At 37.3% G+C, this 14,642-nt stretch overlaps 1 non-coding gene across 1 annotated transcript; it reads right to left on the minus strand.

The window, feature by feature from the left end:
* Window positions 1-5,723: 5,723 nt before the first annotated feature.
* Trnam-cau lies at window positions 5,724-5,796 on the minus strand. Its single transcript has one exon. It is a non-coding gene; the product is annotated as a tRNA-Met (tRNA).
* Between the last annotated feature and the right edge of the window lie 8,846 nt (window positions 5,797-14,642).

A 14,642-nucleotide genomic window follows, 5' to 3' on the forward strand; every position in this document is an offset into this window, starting at 1 on the left:
CCCGTAGTGTGGATGAAAACCCAGGTTTGTTGACTTCTCATCGATCTTGGGAATTAGGCTTTTCACAAACGATATTACACCGAATTTTGCATGAATACTTAGGTCTGAAGGTTTTTGAAGGTCAGTTAATACAAGAACTCAAGGCGGTCAATGAACTACAACATAGTATCTTCGTGTAGTGTAATTTCAATAAAAAAATATGATGAAATGAGAAGGAACCTTGCGAAAAACTCTTTCATTTATAAAACTTAAGTATTGTTTAAAAAACCGAAAATATCAACGTTTTGAAATAGAAACATAAATGAAATCACTATAAATCATAACAAAATAAAAAATCAAGTTTCTTAATATTGAGAAACCTCCAGGTTTAGTTTGATATCATAATTTTCCATCCAGGATCTAAGATTTATCATCCAACCTAAGGCGGGTTTTTGTAACTGTAAGAGCAGCTCTGGAAAATTGTCTCTCAACAGAAACTGAAGATGCTGGCATTGATAAAAAATCCTTGGTCATTTTAGCCAAGTTTGGAAAGATATTTCTGAAACTACCAAAATCTACCAATAGATTTCATAGAAATGTGAGAAAACTACTAACAAAGTCACACTGGCGAATGCTTCAGTATCTCGGCACTCAAGGAATCCCCTTATTAAGTCTAAGCCCGCACGACATTGTAGAAATATATGCCGTGCGACGCGTGCATATCAAGCTCAAGTAATATCAAGTAGCTTTATATCAAGGCAAGCAATAAATATTCAAATCAAGTCAAGTCAAGCTCAAGTATGTAATTTTTCACGATCTTGATTTCCAAGTCAAGTAGTTGGTTGAAATAATAATAATAATAATATAGTTTATTCTGAAATACAGTATAAACGTTCCACACGGAGGTATAACCTGTACGTGATGTCAAATGTCAAGCTACTTGGCTTGATGACCCCTCTTAAACTACTCAGTGGTTCCTGCCTTATACACCTCCACACCTCCGTGGAAGAGCGCGGTGATTTTGCCAATGGGCGTTACCGTTTCTCCATTGCTTTCAGCCCCATCCAACGGGCTTGAAAAAAAGCAAATCATAACAACCAAAGCATCAAAATTTCCATTGAAATTCCCAATTTGAATAAATCGCATCCTGATATTCCGACATCAAAAACGGAATTGGGGGTGCGTGACATCCTCACGGATTACCCAAAAACACCCCGCTACTCCCCCCCCCCCCATCGCAGATCCACGAATCTGCATACGCGGGGATGCTGTGTCGTAGCCTAGCAACTGCTCCCCGCGTCTCTTAGCAACACGCGGGCAATCGATAGGACCGCGAAGGGACTTAAAATGGTCGCAGATTATCATAAACTCGGCTCTCTTTACGGCCCAACCCGACGACGACGTCGATTGGCCCTGTAAACTATGGCTCTCTTAATTAATGGGACTGAGTTATTTGGCCGAAATGGACCTAATGGAACGGCCGCCAATCTGGCAACGTTGCATGGGGTTTGGCGGGCGGAGGGTGAATGTGTCAGATGCTGCGTTTCCGGTGGGCCACTTTGAGGAATCAATTGATTTTGGAGAGACTATTTGGAGGTTCCTTTGATTGTAATATACATTTTATAGGAAAAAGAAGTTATCGACAATTAATATGATATTTTTGTGTTCGAAACATTTCAATATTTTACCTTCTTAAAGATAACTCATCATATTTTAATCAATAATTTGACCATAAGTTTCTCCAAAATATGCGTGTTGTTAGACCTGCGAAGAGTATGGAACCCTGATACTTAACAAAACAGAAATTGCTTGATAATTATTATTAAGGCTCGGTTAGCCTTTCGGCAACTGCGGCCACATAGATCTTTCGTTCTCAACCCTACTTATTCATACAAACCCAGGGAGGCCGTCGATACTGTTAATGAAACCGACGACATCCTTAGGAGCCTTGGCTGTTACGTAGTGAGTATCCAGGAGTGACTTTCCCATATGAGTGGTTTTTAGGCCAGTCAAATATGGATATTTGCACACCATGTGTTCGGCTGTTTCTACTTCCTTTCCACAGAGCCAGCTGATCTTATCTGAAGATCTACCCATGCTATACAAAATGTATTTGTACCAACAGTAGGTATCCTGTCACCATTACCAGAAGTGGTAGCTTCAGAAGCTTCCTGGTATAGTTCAATGTAAGCACCACAAATTTCTTCGTCTGAGCAAGACCAGGAGTGATTCTCCAGGGGGTTTTTCTATTCTATTATCCCACTCCTATTGTTGGACCGCTTGTAAAAATCTTTATTCTAGTAAACAGTGTGAATTACAAATAGTACAAGCGTGTATAGGACACATTTCTATGGTACATATGAGTATATATCACAAGGTAACAAATGGAATGTAGGCAGTGAGCAATGGTATAAATGAAAATAAAAAATTGTCTCTGATAACGCTCAACCGTTCACTCTCACACATTTAGAGCGGAAAAGGCCATAATCCCGAACACGACCACATGCAACACGCACAAAAGATCAATTACGCTCTGTGGATCTTGCCAGAGGTAGCAAAAATGAAATGCTAATCCCACGCTCTGCAACATGCATCTTTGTGGATGGACCATCCTCCTCATAGAGTTGTCATCACAAGGTCCCTTCTAATTTGCGTGGTGTCTATTGAAAGGGCTTGCTGAAGGGCACTGCTTTCTCGGCACTAGAACCCCCTTGCTCCGATAATGAAGGATAGGATTCGGATGCTTCTGCCAGGATTCCTTACTGCCACCACCTCCAACAGCTCTGGCTCGTCATATGTCACTCTCTTCTGATGATATGTTTCAGAGAGTGACTTAGGGGCCTCCCATGACCTGCAACTATCACCCCCGTACCTTCAGTGCGGTCCATATCGGGTTTGTTAGGCCTGCCCTTGGTGTCCCTGATGTAAGGCTCCTCGACAACTTCCCATTCCTTCTTTCAGGCTGCATCGACGATCCTCTTCACGACGAAATTGTGTCTGTTCATCCGCTTGGTATGGCCAAGTGGGCATTGCTGGAGCATGTGGGAAAGGGACTCCACCTTGCCGCAACCAGCTCTGCACATCCTGGATTCACGGGGGCCATACGGCAGTCCTCTTGTGGACAGCGATTTAGTTCACAGCTTGATCGCTGAGATATGTAACAAACCTCAAACCTAACACTGCAGCTGAGGATCTTACGATGTTTTTGAAGCAGAATTTCTCTGAAGTGATATGTGAGCCAATTGAATCACGATTCCCAAATAGTAACTCGTCTTTCAAAGTCCTTATTCCCACTAGTGAAAATGACAAAGTGATGATTGAATCGAATTTGCCAAATAGATCCACAGTACATTATTTTCACCAGCGAAAAAGTCTCAATAATCATACAAGTGGACAATGTGAAGAGGTATTCAAGATGAAAATACTACATAAAGGAATGAATGTTGAAGAAATCTTACTATTGTAATTTTTGAGTGAAAGTTGTTTGATAGAGCCGTTGAAATTGTGTTCACTTGTCCTATACATTGTTATATGTCTCACAAGATTAATAAATATTATTATTATTATTATAGTCCTCCCCTGACCACACCACCGGCGGTGAACGAATGTAAAAGTTTGAGGCACCGTCGTTTTCAGCTTGTCCTGTACCTTCTCCATAGAATGATCTCTCCAATCTTTCTACATTATTGTTGTCGACCACATGCTTGTTGTTGAGATGTGACTGATCATTTTCCTCACGCGTTCAGTCAAGAAAACATTAGATGTCTTTACTCCATCAAAAAGTTCACAGGATCGTCTCGTTTTCTCTACTCTAGCCATTATGATTATCGGGATCTTCCTGGAGTAGGAGGAACAGACCAAGATTTCCCAGGTGTACGGGGGTATACAGACTTCCATCAATTATGTGTACAAGCAGTCTTTGAATCTTCTTAACTACTCTTCTTATCTGCCTGTCTGTTTTCTTCAGGACCTTGGAGTTGACCGAACGGGATTGCATCGAGTGTATACATATATCATCAAATTTTGGTAGAACTTTCTTTTTCTTTTTTTTTTCTTTTTTCAATTTCAATCTCTCCACTTAAATTTATACATTTGAAAAACTTGATGCCATGCACTAGACACTACAATAAAATTCTTTTAACTTGTGCATCTTCGATTTCTTCGAACCTTTCGGATAATAACCGAAAAAATTTGAAAATAGTCAATACGTTCTCCTAAAGATATTCTGAAGTTCGGAGTTCTATCGGATCGAATAACTCAATAATTTGTTCAGCGTAAAAAGTCACCTAAATTTGGACATATCCTTTCAAATATCAATCAAATATATTCCATAAATATCCAATAAATGCGCCTGTTTTCGTGTTCCTGCTAACAACCAGGAAATCATGAATATCGACAAGATCTCTCATTGTTTCACCTAAAATTCAAATATTGGCTGAAACCCATCCACTGACACATTCACCAAATTAGAAATGAACCCTATCGTATCGACTATATTAACGTTTTCGTTCAGGACAGCTTCCCCGGCAAATCTGTCACTTATAGTTCCATTATATCGAGATTAACAGTGAAATTTGTTTGCCGAAACAACGTATGGTCCCATGAGGTAGCAATTTATTATTTAACTTTTTATTAACTAATTTTGTTGGTTATCCTATCGCGAACGAAACCTAATCATATCAGATCATTGAATTATGTACATATCGATTAATTTAATGAAGTTATAAACTCCACCTTCAGATAGCTTTTCATTACGGGGTATAAGATACAGGGTGTTGATGAATAGGTCAAATAGGTGTGACGAACTTCAGGGGGCGATTCTGCATGAAAAAATGAGTTTGTTTGCTATATGATTTTTGTTCGAAATGGATTCATTTTCCAGTACTTTTTTAAAACTGTCTATTTATTTATTGTTCTGAATCCGGTCGAGATATTCAAATTTGGTGGGTTTCAAGAGGTGTAGCTATTGCGCATTTATCGACATGCAATTAAAAATTCTAAGTTCATTTTTGCCGCGCATACGGGTAATAATTTATTTTTTTAAAGAGAAAATGATACTCCCCTTGGATATTTCAATCAAAAATATTTTTGAAATCCTCGTCCAATTTGTGACATAAATCTCTCATGCCTTTTCTCGTATGGGGCCTTTTTGATGCAAAAAGATAACACATCTCATTTTTCTTCAATTGACCATTTCAGTACAGTTTAGTTCAGCCGTTTAAGGGTCAAATGTATTCTGAAAATTTTTAATATCTATTTTTTTTTCAAGAGATAACATATTCATGACAGGACAGACATCATATGATCAAACGTGGTGACAAACCAGTGGCTCCGCCAGGTGGCTCCCCCCCTAAAATGTTGCTGGCTCTCCCTAAAATTTGACATACTAAGGCTAAAATAATCACAAGACTAATAGAACTATAATTTCTATTCACTTTGGCCATCAAAAAAAAAATCCGGTCCCCCCCTTGGCCACCCCTGTTTTTTATATCTGGCGTCGCCACATTGTCAAACTAATGAACGTACAGGCATTAGTGCACAAAAATTAATAAAAAGATGAATATTTGTAGACTGATACTGGAACACATGAAATAATGAAATGAAAATAAAAATTAATCAACATAACAATTTCTTTTCGTTTTAGATAAAAAAATGTATCATTGGATTCACCATCTAATTAAATGATTACTCATTCAAACAAAATGGACATAAAAATTAAATGAAATATGAAAATTCAAAAAATTTGCCCCGGGTGAGGATCGAACTCACGACCTTAAGATTATGAGACTTACGCGCTGCCTACTGCGCTACCGAGGCCATGTACTAATATTGTATTAACTTGCCAGGTAAGCGGACCATTCGAAAGACATATACCTCTCAAACCCAAACTTCTGTTATAATGTTAACAATTTTTCTGATAAATGTCACTTAGAAAAGACAGCAAATTTCTAACCAAGTACTCATCCATAATTTATATTATATTTCTTCCACTTTAGATAATTATATTAATAATACTGGAAAACAGCGAGGACAATCGAAGGTTTGGAAATTTTCTTGGGAGCCTCGAGACGATTTCGAGGGAAGTCTTATTCTTGTCATTTTTGCTCTAGATAGTCCCGTTTAAACTGTGGCCTGTGATTTTGTATAACTATATACCTGGATTCTTAGTAGATTGTACATAAACCTATACAGGGTGAGTCTTTGACTAGTACACATATTTCAATCGAAGATTCCTGAAATCATTTTTCCCCATTCAGCTCGGTTGAAAAGATACAGGCTGTTAAAAATCGATAAAAAAATTGTGATTTTCAGTTATATGCCAAAAATGGAATGAAATCGAAGAAAATGATTTTCGGAATATAGTTTTTTATTGATGTGATTAATCTTTTCCGTATATAAAATTCCATAAAAGTACGGTCAACTCCAAAATGCTCGCTATACTGAGTGAGAAAAAAATCAAATCGGACGAAATAGTAAAGGAAATTAGTGTTTCTTCCGACCTCAAGAATCTTCGTTTGAAATATATGTACAAGTCAAAGACTCACCCTGTATATATATGTAGGTGGGTACTGTTATGGATTTTTTTCAATCAAAAATTTATAGTCATTACAGTTCAAGTAAAATTGAAGATAATTCAAATATCTCAGTTGGTTTTACAGATATTATTCAAAATTAGAATGTAACAGATGTTCGTAATATAATTCAGAATACGTATTGAAAAGAAGAAGATTTGATTGATGGAAATTTCAAAATTGAGTGACAGTGCCATAGACATTTCACAGATAATAATTAACGCATCGAATTCAGGAAGAAAGATAAAAAATACACGATAGCAAAAAAAAATATTTGGAGTAGACGTAGATGTCTGGTGAAAATATTTTGGAGATTTGGAAATGCTAAATTGTTTCTAATCTGGACCTAGTATATTGAATGAGAAGAAGAGTATATCTGATGAATTGTTTTTGGAAATATATTTGAAATTAGAACTGAGAATTGGAATAAGGAATTGAGGTTGAAAAAAATTGGAATTAGATAGAAAAGAAACCCCTGAGAAATTAGAGTATTGAAAAGTCAAACTTAATTTTTTGTTATTGGATCGAAATATCAAATTTGAAATTGAATATTATTTTCTGAAATTAAATTAGTCAATCCATAACCATTTGCGCCCCACGTTGGGCGCCACTTGTTATTGGATCGAAATATCGAATTTGAAATTAAATATTCTATTCTAAAATTAAAAACAAAGTAGTTGATCCATAAAACTTACTTGGGAAAACTTAAAATTGAATTATGCGTCCTCTTTACAATCTATCATCTTTTGTTAGGATTCTTCACAGTCTGCGAATATGACGTCAGCACATCTTATATTGTTCAATATAACCCCTTTATCCTTCCCAGCAAACACTGGGAGGTAACTGTGAAGTACCATGGAAGTAACTTTGCAACTAAAAGCTCGCATGCGATGTATTAAAAACATTGCCTCCCGCTCGCATTTGCAGCGAAATGTCCGCGACATCATGTACGCATTTCAAGTCGTTGTGTTGTTCAAATTGAGACATGAAAAAATATCCCCAAAAAAACATCCATTTGTTGTCACTTTTATGGAAGTTTTTGAGTCAATAAATGTCATTTTAATAACCACATTGGGTCGTTTCATGCGAGGTCTCTTTGATATCTCTATATCCATTCCCTTTTTCACCACACATAGAGATTATTTTATCAATTTCAATAGGAAGTTCGATTATGATTTCATTAGGATATCATTATTAGACTTCTCAATTCTATTCTTTTTTTCACTACACATAGAGTACACATACTGACTTCCATATAAGATAAAATTTTGAACTTAATAAAACTTTTGGGACAGCGTGACGACTTGGTCGATGGTGGGGTTTAATCACGCCTCAATTTGCCTACTCCTGATTAACCTCGGGATAACTATAACGGGACATGCGCTAACTAGGTCTCAATCTGCCTACTCCTAGTTAGCGGGAAAAATAAATGGTTTTCTAACTAGGCCTCTATCTGCCTACTCCTAGATAGACGGTTATAAAATAGAACAGTTATAATACAAGACACAAAATGCTACATGATGTAGGTTGCTATTTGACTGGGATTCCTCGGCTTATCTCCGTTTAAGATGCTTACTTCGAGGCTTAAGTAGATTGTTGCGCCCTCTGTTGGGGGAAGCGTTAACCTGGTTGCGGCGCCACCATGACCGTAACGCAGGAATCTGTAATCCCCACAAAACATTACTTTTGTGATATTCATAAAAAATTCCCTTTGGCACTATACAGTGTGTTTCCAAATTGTATGTATGACTTTGTACAAGATATTCTACCCATTGAATAAATGATATTTAATATAGGTCAAATGCCTTGTATTGTTCAAATTCGGACAAGGATTCCTATATAGAATATCATTTATTTAATGTGTAGAATATCTTGTACAAAGTCATACATACAATTTGGAAACACACTGTATAGTGCCAAAGGGACTATTTTATGAATATCACAAAAGTAATCCTGTAGAAATTTGTACATACAATTTGGAAATGGGAAATGAAGTAATGAAACATCCATATAATAAATAATTATTCAATCTAATATAAAAAAACAAACGTCACAAAAAAGTGAAATTATCTCTCATAAAATAATAAAATTAACAAACAGAGCCGGTCTTCATTTGACCACTTATAAAAAAATACTATATATATTTTAATTTATTGGTTTTTTGGTGATATATCTAGCTATATCACCAGCCACATGGCAGACACCAACGCACAAATAAAACTGAAAAAACGGGAAGCCTATTTATAGCTATTGTAGTTTTCGAAATATCGCTCGATCAGCCAGAAAACGGACCAAGTGAATACGTAATCTGTATTTTCTTGCAAAAATGCTTCTATTAGGATCACGTTCTGGTTTCACCGACGACCTCTCGGATTGCTCTGAATCGTTTGTTTTTGTTTATTACATCCAGATGAAGGAGAATAAATAAATATTCGTCGGACTCTTTGAGGGCTGGATATTTCAGTGCCACAGATGGATAATTGAAAATAATAATGTGCAAAGTATTACTATTACATTCACCAGAATAAACAGCCACATTGGGAACATAAAGTGACCCACTCAAAAAGGATTTGAAATATCATCCAATTCATGTTAACATTGTGTAGTTCTCAAAAAGACTTCGTTGCGAAGTCGCTCGATGGTAAACTTTTTAACTACTAATTTACCACTTTCTATGGGGATGGCATTGTGGTTATTTATTAATATCCTCAAATTATTATCACTGCATCTTCGAATTGTTGTTAACAAAGCAATGTCGCAAAATAAATATGTTTAGAACAAGTATGCGTAATCGCAATGAAGATATCTGTCAATGTGCAATTTGAGACTTCGCGAAACTGCCAAGTGATGTAACGTGTTTGCTGGGTTGATACCCTCTTCGATGTCGTTCAGTGCTTCCTCAAAAATTTCCTCAGAATAATATATTGGACAAGAAAGGTGAGAGATTACAACCCTGCCTGACTCCTTTCTGAAGTTCAACTTCCTCCAATATGTGCGATTCTATCTTGATATCTGCTTCCTGGCTCTAACCTTTTTTCAGCAGATATTCTATTAGTTTGTTGCACTTTATCGAATGCCTTTTCGTAATCAATGAAGCATGCATATCCTTCTGATCTCGACATATTGGCAGCAAAATATTGGGACAACCCAAGGGAATCACATGTGCCCAGTCTCCTGAGTTCTGAAACCAAACTTTCCCTTTTCCATATCTGCCTCACATTTTTTATGTAAAGGGTGTTGTTTTTTAGAGCTATAGAACATTAAATTGCAATAAAACAACGATGGATTATTCGATTGACATAATTTTATTTATCCGCAAGATAATCTTGTTGCATTACATTTTGAATATGATTTCTGGCATATGACCGCCACGGTTGGCTCGGATGTAGTCCAATCTGGACGTCCAATTTTCGATGACTTTTTCCAACATTTGTGGCCATATATCGGCAATAACACGGCGAATGTTGTCTTCCAAATGGTCAAGGGTTTGTGGCTTATCCGCATAGACCAATGTCTTTACATAGCCCCACAGAAAGTAGTCTAGCGGTGTTAAATTACAAGATCTTGGAGGCCAATTCACAGGTCCAAAACGTGAAATTAGGCGGTCACCAAACGTGTCTTTCAATAAATCGATTGTGGCACGAGTTGTGTGACATGTTGCGCCGTCTCGTTACAACCACAGCTTCTGGACATCATGGTTGTTCAATTCAGGAATGAAAAATTCAGTAATCATGGCTCTATACCGATCACCATTGACTATAACGTTCTGGCCATCATCGTTTTTGAAGAAGTACTGACCAATGATTCCACCAGCCCATAAAGCGCACCAAACAGTCAGTTTTTCTGGATGTGACGGTGTTTCGACATACACTTGAGGATTAGCTTCACTTCAAATGCGGCAGTTTTGTTGTTGACATAGCCATTCAACCAGAAGTGCGCTTCATCGCTAATGGACGTAGTGCGCGAGACGTATTCCGCACAGAACCATTATTTTCGAAATAAAATTGCACTATTTGCAAGCATTGTTCAGGCGTGAGTCTATTCATGATGAATTGTCAAACCAAACTGAGAATAAATCACTTGACAGCTGTTAAATCGGTTTCCATCTTGAACAGTAATGCCAACTTAAAGTTATATACCTCGAAAAAAAACACCCTATAGATATCCTCCAGTAGAATATTTTATATCAAACCTTGAATATTCTATTATTATATATCGAGGTGTTTCTATGATTATAAAGTGTTCTAACAATAGGATACATTTCAGGGTTGTCACTAAAACCTAAAGGTGTAAACACGGCATACTTATGGAAGCAGTAGTCGAATCCTAATATCATTCAAGTCCAAACTGAAATCCATGAGCTACGTTGAGTTGTAAGCCTTCGGATTTATCATAATAGGGCTATAAATTTCCAAAAACACTCGTTATTATGTTGTCGTCCCAGGAAAATACTCTTGTAATGGTCCCCAGTGAATAAAAATGCGACATAGCAGCAGAATCCTAAATACCCAATACTTATAATTCCGAAAAACGTTCGGACGGAATACAATAGTGCGGAGTCCAAAAAAAAACAAAAAAAAAAGAAACATATATCGAACCGAGCCGGGAAGAAAAACAAAACGAAAACCCGCATTCTTGCGGTATTCGTTTGTTTCGGAGATCGACGTTCACTTTTTTACACTGTCGTCTGTTTTATATCAATCAAAACGGGATGCGCGTCCGTCTTTTGTTTTGTCGTCTCGGATCGTCCGATTTAACAAAGAAGAAATCATCCCAGCAGCTGGTTTGACGTTAATTATCTGGCTAATGGGCATATGTTAGATTTTTCCGACGTCTAGTGGCGCTCGTAATTTCAAAACGGCCCAAAAACTATACGGGGCAATTCATTTCTCGGTAAATATTTCACACTTCGGTTGTTTTCTTATTATTATCTCATATATCTTTCTTGCGATCGTCATCGGTTGACTATTATTGATTGACTAGTTCGTTTTAATTGGTTCTTTGAAGGGAATTTTGATTTTTCGTACTTGGTTTGTTGGCAAGTTATAGTCAAGATGATTTTTTTCTTCTGGCGGATTCCAAAGGTTTATTATGAAAAGTAATACATCAAAATTGACACGAAGTGTATATAGTTTGTCTTTTCACCTTTTTTCAGCCTATAGAATTGAAGCAGATAGATCAGTGCAATTCTTAATACAGATACAGAATTCGCCCTTTTCATCATCTCCCAATATCAACTAACAGGCCAATTGAAAAGTCCCCGGTCTACCATAGTAAAACACATTTTTTTGGCAGAATTCAATTTAATTATTCAACATATAGTTGCCTTCGAGGGCGATACAGCGATTATAGCGATCTTTCAACTTTTTGATAACATTTTTGTAATACGATTTGTCTTTCGCTTCAAAATAGTCCTCAGTTTCGGCGATTACTTCTTCATTGGCGTTTAATTTCTTTCCAGCGAGCATTCTTTTGAGGTCTGAAACAGGAAAAAGTCGCTGGGGGCAGGATCCATCGAATACGGTGGATGCAGAAGCAATTCGAAGCCCAATTCATGCAATTTTGCCATTGTTTCCATTTATTTGTGACACGGCGCATTGTCTTGATGAAATTGATAAATTTTCTCACTATAATATTTTTGGATTTGTATAGGTCTTCGCCGTCTTATTTTACTTTCAATTCTTCATGTTCTTCTATTCAATATCGAATATTCTCAACAATTTATAACAATAAATCTCCTGTAACATATTTTTTTCTCCGCTTAAAATATGATATTTTCACTTTTAATATTTTGTTCGTATTTTCCACTTCATTTCTTTATCAGGTGTTGAATTTTTGGTGTATCACGTTTTCGTGAGGATTATTGAAACACTGATGGACAACAGACGAGAATTTCATTGTGGTACAGCACCTGGAAACATCCTTGAATACTCTACTAACTCAACTGATCATCACCTCGTAACTAACTCCACTGTCAACTCTCCTTCTCCCAGTTTTATGCCTAGGTTACAAACATAAAATCATATTGTACACCGTGAATTTCTTCTTCCTTTTCTTATTCTCTAAGTTGTATGCCTGCGCAATGGTGCCTGCACACTAATTAGGGTAGGGGGAAAATATTCTCTATTGTATCTTTCTGAGAACCCTATGAATGAAGAAGTTGTATGCACAAATACCACGAAAGACCATTGTTACACTAATGCAGGTATATTTATATTGAGTATTGTGACGACAATTTCGGCTAGACGCTGGCATTATATCTAATTGCTTTTTGTCGCCACATATTTTTTATATCAGATGTAATTGATTATAAGTCACTGTTTTCGGTTATTTTATCGAAATTAGGATTTCTGAAATTCGGCTTAAATATTCTACTAAAAGTAGAAGCTTTTGCAACTAAAGCACTTTTGGGTTGCAGTGAAGCACGTTCTCGGCTGGCAATAGCAGAACTGATGGTAAAATTAGAACTACACTGATCAACAATTGCTAGGGATCACTTATGAACTTCTCTTCATTTGTATTTTTTTCAAGTTATCTCGTGAATATCTGTACATTATATGTTCTCTAAGGAAAAAGTAAGATGTTTTGAGTTGATTATATCAAAGTCTTCCTCACTTCATCGGCTCTTGTTCACAAAATCGATTATTATCTGTAGGCTGTTACAGGTGGAGTGAAAAGCAATGTGGTATTTGTTATTAAATCTATTTTTTTCTCTCGTTCAAACACATAAGGTGACAATAATTGAAGAAATGAGAACAATATCAGCTTATCAGTCATGCCGAAAAGAAGTTTGGCTCCTGTGCAACTGGACCAAATCATACGGTGGATACAGGAAGGTTTGTCCCAGCGAGAAGTGTCCCGGCGGTTGAATGTTTCGCAAAGTGTCGTGAGTCGGGCTTGGAATAGTTTCATCCAAAACGACTCAGTAGCTTATGTTCATGGGGGAGGTCGGCAGCGCAGTACAACAGCTCCCAAGATCGTCTTTTGTTCCTCAATGCTAGGAGAAATCCCTCTTACCCGGCGTCGGGGCTCAATAGATCACTGAGAGTTGCAACAGGAGTTCTAATTTCGAACCAGACTGTAAGACGACGACTACATGTTCGTGGTTTGAGAGCACGTAGGAGGGTACAACATCCCCGTTTGAATAGGGAACACCGGGTTCATCGACGGCAATGGGCTGAGGAGCACCGCAATTGGACACTTGAAGATTGGAGCCGATGTTTATTTACGGATGAGTCTAGATTTCGTTTGGTCAACTCCGATGGACGTATTCTTGCTTGGAGGAAAGAGGTCGAAGGTATGCTGAACAGTTTATGGTACCCACAACAGCTTTTGGCGGAGGTTCTATATGTGTATGGGGAGGCATTTGTTTGAACCAACGCACAGAGTTGGTTGTTCTGCAGAACACCACCATGACCAGCCAGAGATATCACGATATGATTATTGAACCCATAATTGTTCCGTTTGCGGCTGCCATGGGCGACAATTTCATTTTAATTGACGATAATGCCCGTCCACACCGTAGTCGTCTGGTTAATGAAGCGCTAGAAACTCATGCTATTGATAGGATGGACTAGCCAGCTCGCTCTCCAGACATGAATTGCATCGAACATGTCTGGTCTGAGATGTCTAGACAATTGTCAACCTTAAAACAACCGATCAATAACCTGGAGGACCTTTCTAACGCTTTACGGGATATTTGGACGAATTTGCCCCAAAATTTAATAAATCGTTTGATCGAAAGTATGCCTCGTACGGTAGAATGTTTGAGACGAGCTCGTGGGGGACCAACTAGGTACTAGCTTAACCGAAACTTCAGCCTTCTTTTGGTTTCATCATAAAATTTTGATGTTATTAAAAACACAGAATTTTGAGTGTTCCTAATAAAGTCTTTTTTTCTCTCCAACTTTCCATTTTTTCATTCTTTTCTCAAGTGAACCATATTATCAACTGAAAATACTCTGATATCTGATTGAATTTATAATCTTGGAGCGAATATTTCAGAAATAAATTTAGAACAAGTAAGTGATCCCTATTAATTGTTGAGCAGTGTATTCTACTAAAAGTAAAAGCTTTTGCAACTAAAGCACT

Source organism: Harmonia axyridis, chromosome 5 (assembly GCF_914767665.1).
Source record: "Harmonia axyridis chromosome 5, icHarAxyr1.1, whole genome shotgun sequence".
Taxonomy (NCBI): domain Eukaryota; kingdom Metazoa; phylum Arthropoda; class Insecta; order Coleoptera; family Coccinellidae; genus Harmonia; species Harmonia axyridis.